Consider the following 6,577-nt stretch of genomic DNA (forward strand, 5'->3'; position numbering starts at 1 on the left):
TAATATCGTTTATTTAATCATTCATTATTTGGTATACTCGTTGACTAAATTTTATCTATTAATAGTTTTAAGGAAAGGAGATTTTCAAAAAAAATTTAAAAAATAGGGAAACTATTTACACAAAATAATAAAATCTTAATATTCTTTATCTAGCATAGAGACTGACAGAAGTCTATCGGCGTAGAAATCTATCTGTGTCTATCAATGTTTTTTTTTTACTTTTTCTATAAATAGTTTGACATTTTTTCTATTTGGAAAATTTCTCAATAAAAAATTATTTTAGAATTTAACCTTTTTTTTTTTAATACAACAACATGGGGGATTGAGCAACTTCCAACCTATAGGAATGTTTGAGTTTTTATTTTATAATATTTTATTTTTGATCATTTGCATGTTAGTAAAAAAAAAAATATTATAAATTTGTCCTTATAAATTAATAACTATTATGTTATGAATAATTTATTTTTTTACTATTGTTAATATAAACTCTGTTTGAAGAACTACTTTATAAAATAAATATTTAGTTAGTTATGTAGGATCTGTTTGCTTGTGGAAAAATGGTTTTTTAAAAAACTTATTTTTATTTAAACATCCTTCGTGAATATTTATTAAAAAAAAACATTTAAAAAGTTATTTTAAATACTTATCAAACATTTATTTTTTTTAAAATGACTTATTTTTTAAATTAAACACGTGAAAATATATTACAAACACACTTTAGTTTATTCTTATCATCAGCGTGAAGAAAATACATCAAAATTATCTCTCTGTTTAAATTTATGCAGTCAGTTCTACATATTTACATTTCATGATCCCGGTAGGACACCCTTGAAACCATACAACGTGCTTCCTTTTGCATGAACCTGTAGGAAATCTTCAACAAAATTATAGAATCTGCTAATTAGCCACAACTTGAACAGAAAAGCAAACATTTATTCTTGATTTATAAATGTGGACACAATGAGACCCTACCAAATAGTCTAGAAATCACATTATGCCCTCTCAGTGCTTGGCCACAAAACTAGACAACTCCAATCTTCAATTTCTTATTCATCTGCATCGAACTGGAATCACTTGGCACCAACATTGTCGACGGTTGGCCGAAAAGATCAGGAAACAACTTTGTGATCTCATCTGCACGCACATATAACACACAACTCAAACACTCTAAAACCTTAAGAAGTAGCAACTGGCCTCAAACTCATTCTGTAAAACTCAAGTTCCAAACAAAAGCGAGATCTATAATCATAAGAAAAACACAGTAAAAGAATAAACAAAACTCAATGCATGTCACTACTCTTCCTTCGAGACATCAATCAACTCAGAGCTAGGAGGACAACGAGGATTTTGAAGGGGTTTTTGAGAATAGAGGGAAAAGGGTGAGGTTGATCGATACGGTGAGCTTGGACTTCACTATACACAGTAGAAACACGGCCGATCTCCGACGAAGAAGATGCAATGACGGGGGAAACATCGGCATTAGCGATGAAAGGTGGAGACATTGGTAGGAGAGAAATGAAAATGAAAATGGGGAGATAGGTAGAGAAATGAAAGATTGAATCAATGAAAGAAGTGGAAAATTGAGTGTTCGACAAGGTCAAGAAGATGAAGAAGGACTCGACTAGAATAAGAGGAAAGAGCTTGTGGATGAAATGGATAACACTCTAAGAAGGGATTTCGGTTCTCCAAAAGCTCCATATGAGTTCCTGATGTGAGGATTTGGCCAGCAAGAGACTAGAATTTTTATGGCTAAAACAACGAGAGAGAGAGAGGGTTTCAATGAAACGGAATTTTTCATTGAACAAATGAAAAGAGATATTTGGTCTCCAAGCGAATGTAACAAATTTAATCTACTTTAAAACACATTTGGTCTCCATGAAATTAATAAATTTGTATACAGATAAAGACCTCCACCAACATTTGATGAAAACCCAACCTTAGCAAAAAGAAAAGGCTTACAACAAATCCCAACCAAAAACACCTGGAGACTCTAGTGGAAAAGGGACAACCAAGGTAAATATTTAGAACTCGGCTATGCTCCACAAAACTTGCCACTTTAGGAGGTTTTTTGCAAGACATGGAAGGTATTAATAGTTCCCAAAGAACCAACCAAGAAAATAAATGAACTTTCGATGGGATTTTTAGTTTCCACCAAGAAGTGAGAACGTAAGAATAGCAAAACAAATAAATAGGCACTTCACAAGAGGACTGAGGACCCAGACGACTCAAAGAGAACTTTCATATAAACAAGAAAAAAATAAAAATGTACAAAATATTGAATGCAATATAACATGAAAATTGACTAATTTGAAAGTAAACAAGAAATTGAACAAAAAAAAAATATAACAAAATGGTGTTTCCATATATTTTGTCTGTAACTGATTCAGGTGCAGTCTGCCCATTGCTATAAGTAAACTGAAAAGTCAATGCATTTAAGTCAGATAAACATAGATACATCATTGTTGTAGTTGTCATGGATTATAAGATAAAGGTCATAATTTTCAACTAACATTTTGCAACAAAAGCATTATGCTTCATCAAAAGGTTGCATTTTTACCAAAAATTTCATTTAATTAAATATAAAGGGCAGTGCAAAATAATTTTTTTTTTAAAAAAATCACCTTAATACCCCAATCCTATTCAGGTCCACCTAGATTGTGTGACTTGCACTCATTATAAATCCTCCGTTGGCCTGTATAGAACCAAAAAAGATTATGCAAAAAGGCAAAGGAGCATGAGTATAAAATACAAAAAGTTAAAAGTGAATTTTTTTTATCCCCACTTGACATATTTAATCAATTCCAATTCTGATTTGTCAGTTACTAACTTAGGATTTTAATTTGAGATTTTATTCTGGAGATGAAAATACCCACGAACTAAAATGTCATCTCATTTTGGCTGGATAATTGATACTCTGTTTATCATTTCCTTTCTTATTCTCCATAAAAAATATTCTATAAAAAAAATTATTAACGTGTTATTCAAGAAAACATGAGAACAGGAATGCACGTTTTCATGAAACAATCATACCGTGTCTCCTCTCCACATCCATTAACGAAGTCAATGCAGTTTCGCCAGCCATCCAATCTTCAACAGAAGCAGCCAAATTTCCTACCCGGTATGCATAACTAGTAAGTAATAGAAATGAGGAAAAAATCCATGGAGGAAACTGATATCAAGAAAAAGAATGAAAGGTTAAAAGGTTAGAGACTAAAATGATCAGGAGGTACAAGAAGTGGGACAGACAGATCGATGATATTGGTCCAGTTTTTCCACTCTGGAGGAGAGCTCCAGCAGTGTAACCCAAAGCATAGCTATAAGTTGAATCAAAGTTCGTGGGTAAACCACACATCCCTTCATACCTATAAGTCAAAAGAAGAAATGAACAGAGATAACACACAGAGCACTAACCAGCAAAGTACAATTTTTTTCGTATCATCTCATGGCCATTCGCTCGTACCATTGGTAAGTTTACATTTGAAAGTCAAGTAGCTGTAAGCCTAACCCATCACTTGATTGGCCATTTTCTTTACGAGTTCATAATGCAAGTCTAGATACTTGATACCCCTAATTATCATATATGAATTTAAAAGATCTTGATGCATTTACCAACATGCATGTTTTTGAGATCTCAACTGATTTGCCTACTACCCAAGTGCTAAATATAATATGTGTTAATCATTAAATTATTAACAGGAGCGTTTAAGTAAAACAGCAAAAGTTCAAGCACGAATAAAATAAGTACCCAAAGAAATGTGACTGCCCCTTGAATTGGCCGCCCATTATATGCACCTTGTTGCCTTCTCTTTTCCAACTCAATTCCATGGAAAGACATGTATAAAACAAAAAGAAAAAACAATTACTTGGAATGGAGCGTTAAAGTAAAACAGCAAAAGTTCAAGCACGAGTAGTAAGTTTCATTTCCCATAACCTATCCTCATCTATAATATTTATTTTTCCATAACCTATCCTCATCTATAATATCATGGGCAAGAATTTCATTGAGTTCCGAAATAAGCTGTTGCACCTGTAGAAAGCGGGTTATAAATGATATCAGTTCAAGAATGACATATTGATCCCTTTAGACTCTCTCTTTAGACTCTCTCTCGAGTCTCTCTTGAGTAGCTCTTTAGACTCTCTCTTTAGGTTCTCCATTTTCTTTATGTTGTGCTCGACATCCCTTTAGAGCTACTCGAGAGAGAGAGTCTAAAGAAAGAACCTAAGATTTGAAAGAGCTAAGTTAGAATCTAGACTCGAGAGTGCAATGATTAGAACTGCATAAACAAAAGACAGGAACCTAGAGATAAATTCTTTTTGCCAACCTGCATCGCATGCATGCTAGAGATAAGTATGATATTATGTGGTCGCCTTATATGTGTATGTGTCATTTTTTCATCGCATAAATAAGAATAGAGGCTTATGTGTAGGTCCTATAGTCTTATCGCATACATCGCATGCGTTCTAGCATTAAAAGTCGTAGCATTCGCATCGAGAGATGATTTACAATTGTATGTGTGTTGCATGATCGCATAGCATGAACGCATCCTAAGAAGTGTTAGCCGAAACTCTTCTCAACCCATTCACCGCATACTCATCGCGTCTTCTGTTTTATAACTCTTTTCGAACTCCGCTGCATTTGTTTATTTTTATTACCACAAACAACATTCCTAATAACTACTTGATTTATTTGGTTACCGCAAATTCTTCTGATAAATTGCCACCGCATATTTTTTTCCCAAGTCCCTGTGTTCGACCCTGAACTTACCAAGAAACTCAGTGGGGTTTACACTTGAATTCCACTGAGAAAACTTAATCAACGCATTTTCATCCATAATTCCACCTCATAAAATAACGCATCAGGTGACATGGATGGGCGGTGGAGCTGACTCTCCCGAGATCTAGCTCCGATCGTAGGCTTTGGTCGTTTCTCAGAATGGAAGAAGGAGATGAAGAATTCTTAAGCTTTCTTCTCACGCATTTGTCTGGATCGCAGGGAAAAACTCTAGATAAGTTGACATTCTACTCACCGGCTTCTTTATATAGAGCTTGGATTGCCGACAGCATTAATGGACTGCTCTGATTCTGACATTCGCGACGCGTTAGTCCTTTCTAAATCTCTGCTGCTAATGGCATAGTAGGTGAAATGTCAACATCAGTTTTTTATTTTCCCAAGATGTACGTTGATGCGTTCATTCCACCAACCTTGCGCTGATCCTTCTATTATGCGTTATCGTGTAGCCGCAATCTTGTAGTGACCGCATTCGCTTAATATCGCAACTTCGACTCGGTGATCACAATCGCTTGACGAGCGCAACTACCATGCGATGGACCATGTCCTCGCCTTCATTTTTGGCTTGCCCCCACATGTGTCAATGCGGACACACCAATTACAGACAAGACGCATCTTTCGCAAAGTAAGACACATACATACTTATGGGCAGTCGGAATTGCGGTCATTTGTTTATGCGTTGATCCGCCTGGCGACTTACTTTTCGTTTTGGCTTGCCCCCACCGTGTGTCTTGCGGACATCCAACTACATTTAATGTGTCATTCACAACTTAACTCTTATCAACATGTGTTTCTCCATTGCGTTGGCAGTGGAGTTGTTATTCTAATTTTCCTTTTTTTTCTTCATATAGCCAAAAATAGCAAGGTTGAAAATAAATACCTCACCCCAAAATTTAAAATGCGGCAATGTCCTCCTTGCCAATAGATTGAAAGAAGTCATCCAATGTTCTTAAGAAGTTTGGTAAAGGATCAGTTTGAAAGAAACCTAGCAGACCACTAACTTTTAGAAACATTTCTTGAGGTGATTGTCCTAAAAATAAGTTGACTCTAGTATATAAAAAAAAAAAAATAGATGCATGTGATTCATCTTTGAAATCATAAATGGCAAAGAGAAAGCATGCGGCGACTTACTAAATTTATCAATGTTAAATGATTGCGGTAATCAAACAGGATGCGGTGATAAAACTTTCAAAATTAAAATACGATGCGATGGTGCAGAATTTGGAATAGAGTGAAGGAAAAATACAACCCCAAAATTTGCGCTATCGTCGGCATTGCCTATCGATGCCTCTTTCTTTGCAGCGATCTTCCTTTGCAAACATTGAGAGGGTAATGATAATAATAAAGTAGTTGTATCTTCATGCAGCGCCTTCGCAATCATGTGTCTTGTTCGTTTGCAATGAAAACATTGAGAGGGTAATGATAACAATAAAAGAAAGTTAGCAAAAATTTTCTCACCCTTTTTTCTTTTTTTTCGAAAGACGTAAAAGCAAATATATGATAACAGGTAATAATAAGGTGATGAAAGTTCATGAAGTATTGATGCAGAAAAAGGATATTAAAAAAGAATGCATCCGTGATGAGGTCTTCACATAGTAGCTCAGGGACTACTTATTCCAAGCTGGGCCTTTCACGTCCACGGTGGCATTTTCTTCTTCTCTCGTTCTTCCAGAATCTTGACTGTTTTAATCCGGAGCTTTTCTCAATTGATGTTTATTATGATTTCCTCTTTGTACACATTACCAATCATTTTTGAATATATCTGCATAAACATCAGCAGAGCCTATT

General features: G+C 35.0%; 1 long non-coding RNA gene across 2 annotated transcripts; it reads right to left on the bottom strand.

Moving 5' to 3' along the window:
- Positions 1 to 750: 750 nt before the first annotated feature.
- LOC120069818 (uncharacterized) lies at positions 751 to 5,310 on the bottom strand. Of its 2 annotated transcripts, XR_016526495.1 has the most exons (6): positions 3,746 to 5,309; positions 3,231 to 3,362; positions 3,031 to 3,111; positions 2,622 to 2,692; positions 973 to 1,134; positions 751 to 874 (listed from the first exon to the last, which is right to left on the bottom strand). It is a non-coding gene; the product is annotated as an uncharacterized LOC120069818 (long non-coding RNA). The 2 variants fall into 2 exon arrangements; XR_016526494.1 differs by having other exon boundaries at positions 3,031 to 3,362; positions 3,746 to 5,310.
- Between the last annotated feature and the right edge of the window lie 1,267 nt (positions 5,311 to 6,577).

The sequence above is a fragment of the Benincasa hispida genome, unplaced genomic scaffold (assembly GCF_027475165.1).
Source record: "Benincasa hispida cultivar pf3 unplaced genomic scaffold, pf3_genome.v1.1 HicScf163, whole genome shotgun sequence".
NCBI classification, from domain to species: domain Eukaryota; kingdom Viridiplantae; phylum Streptophyta; class Magnoliopsida; order Cucurbitales; family Cucurbitaceae; genus Benincasa; species Benincasa hispida.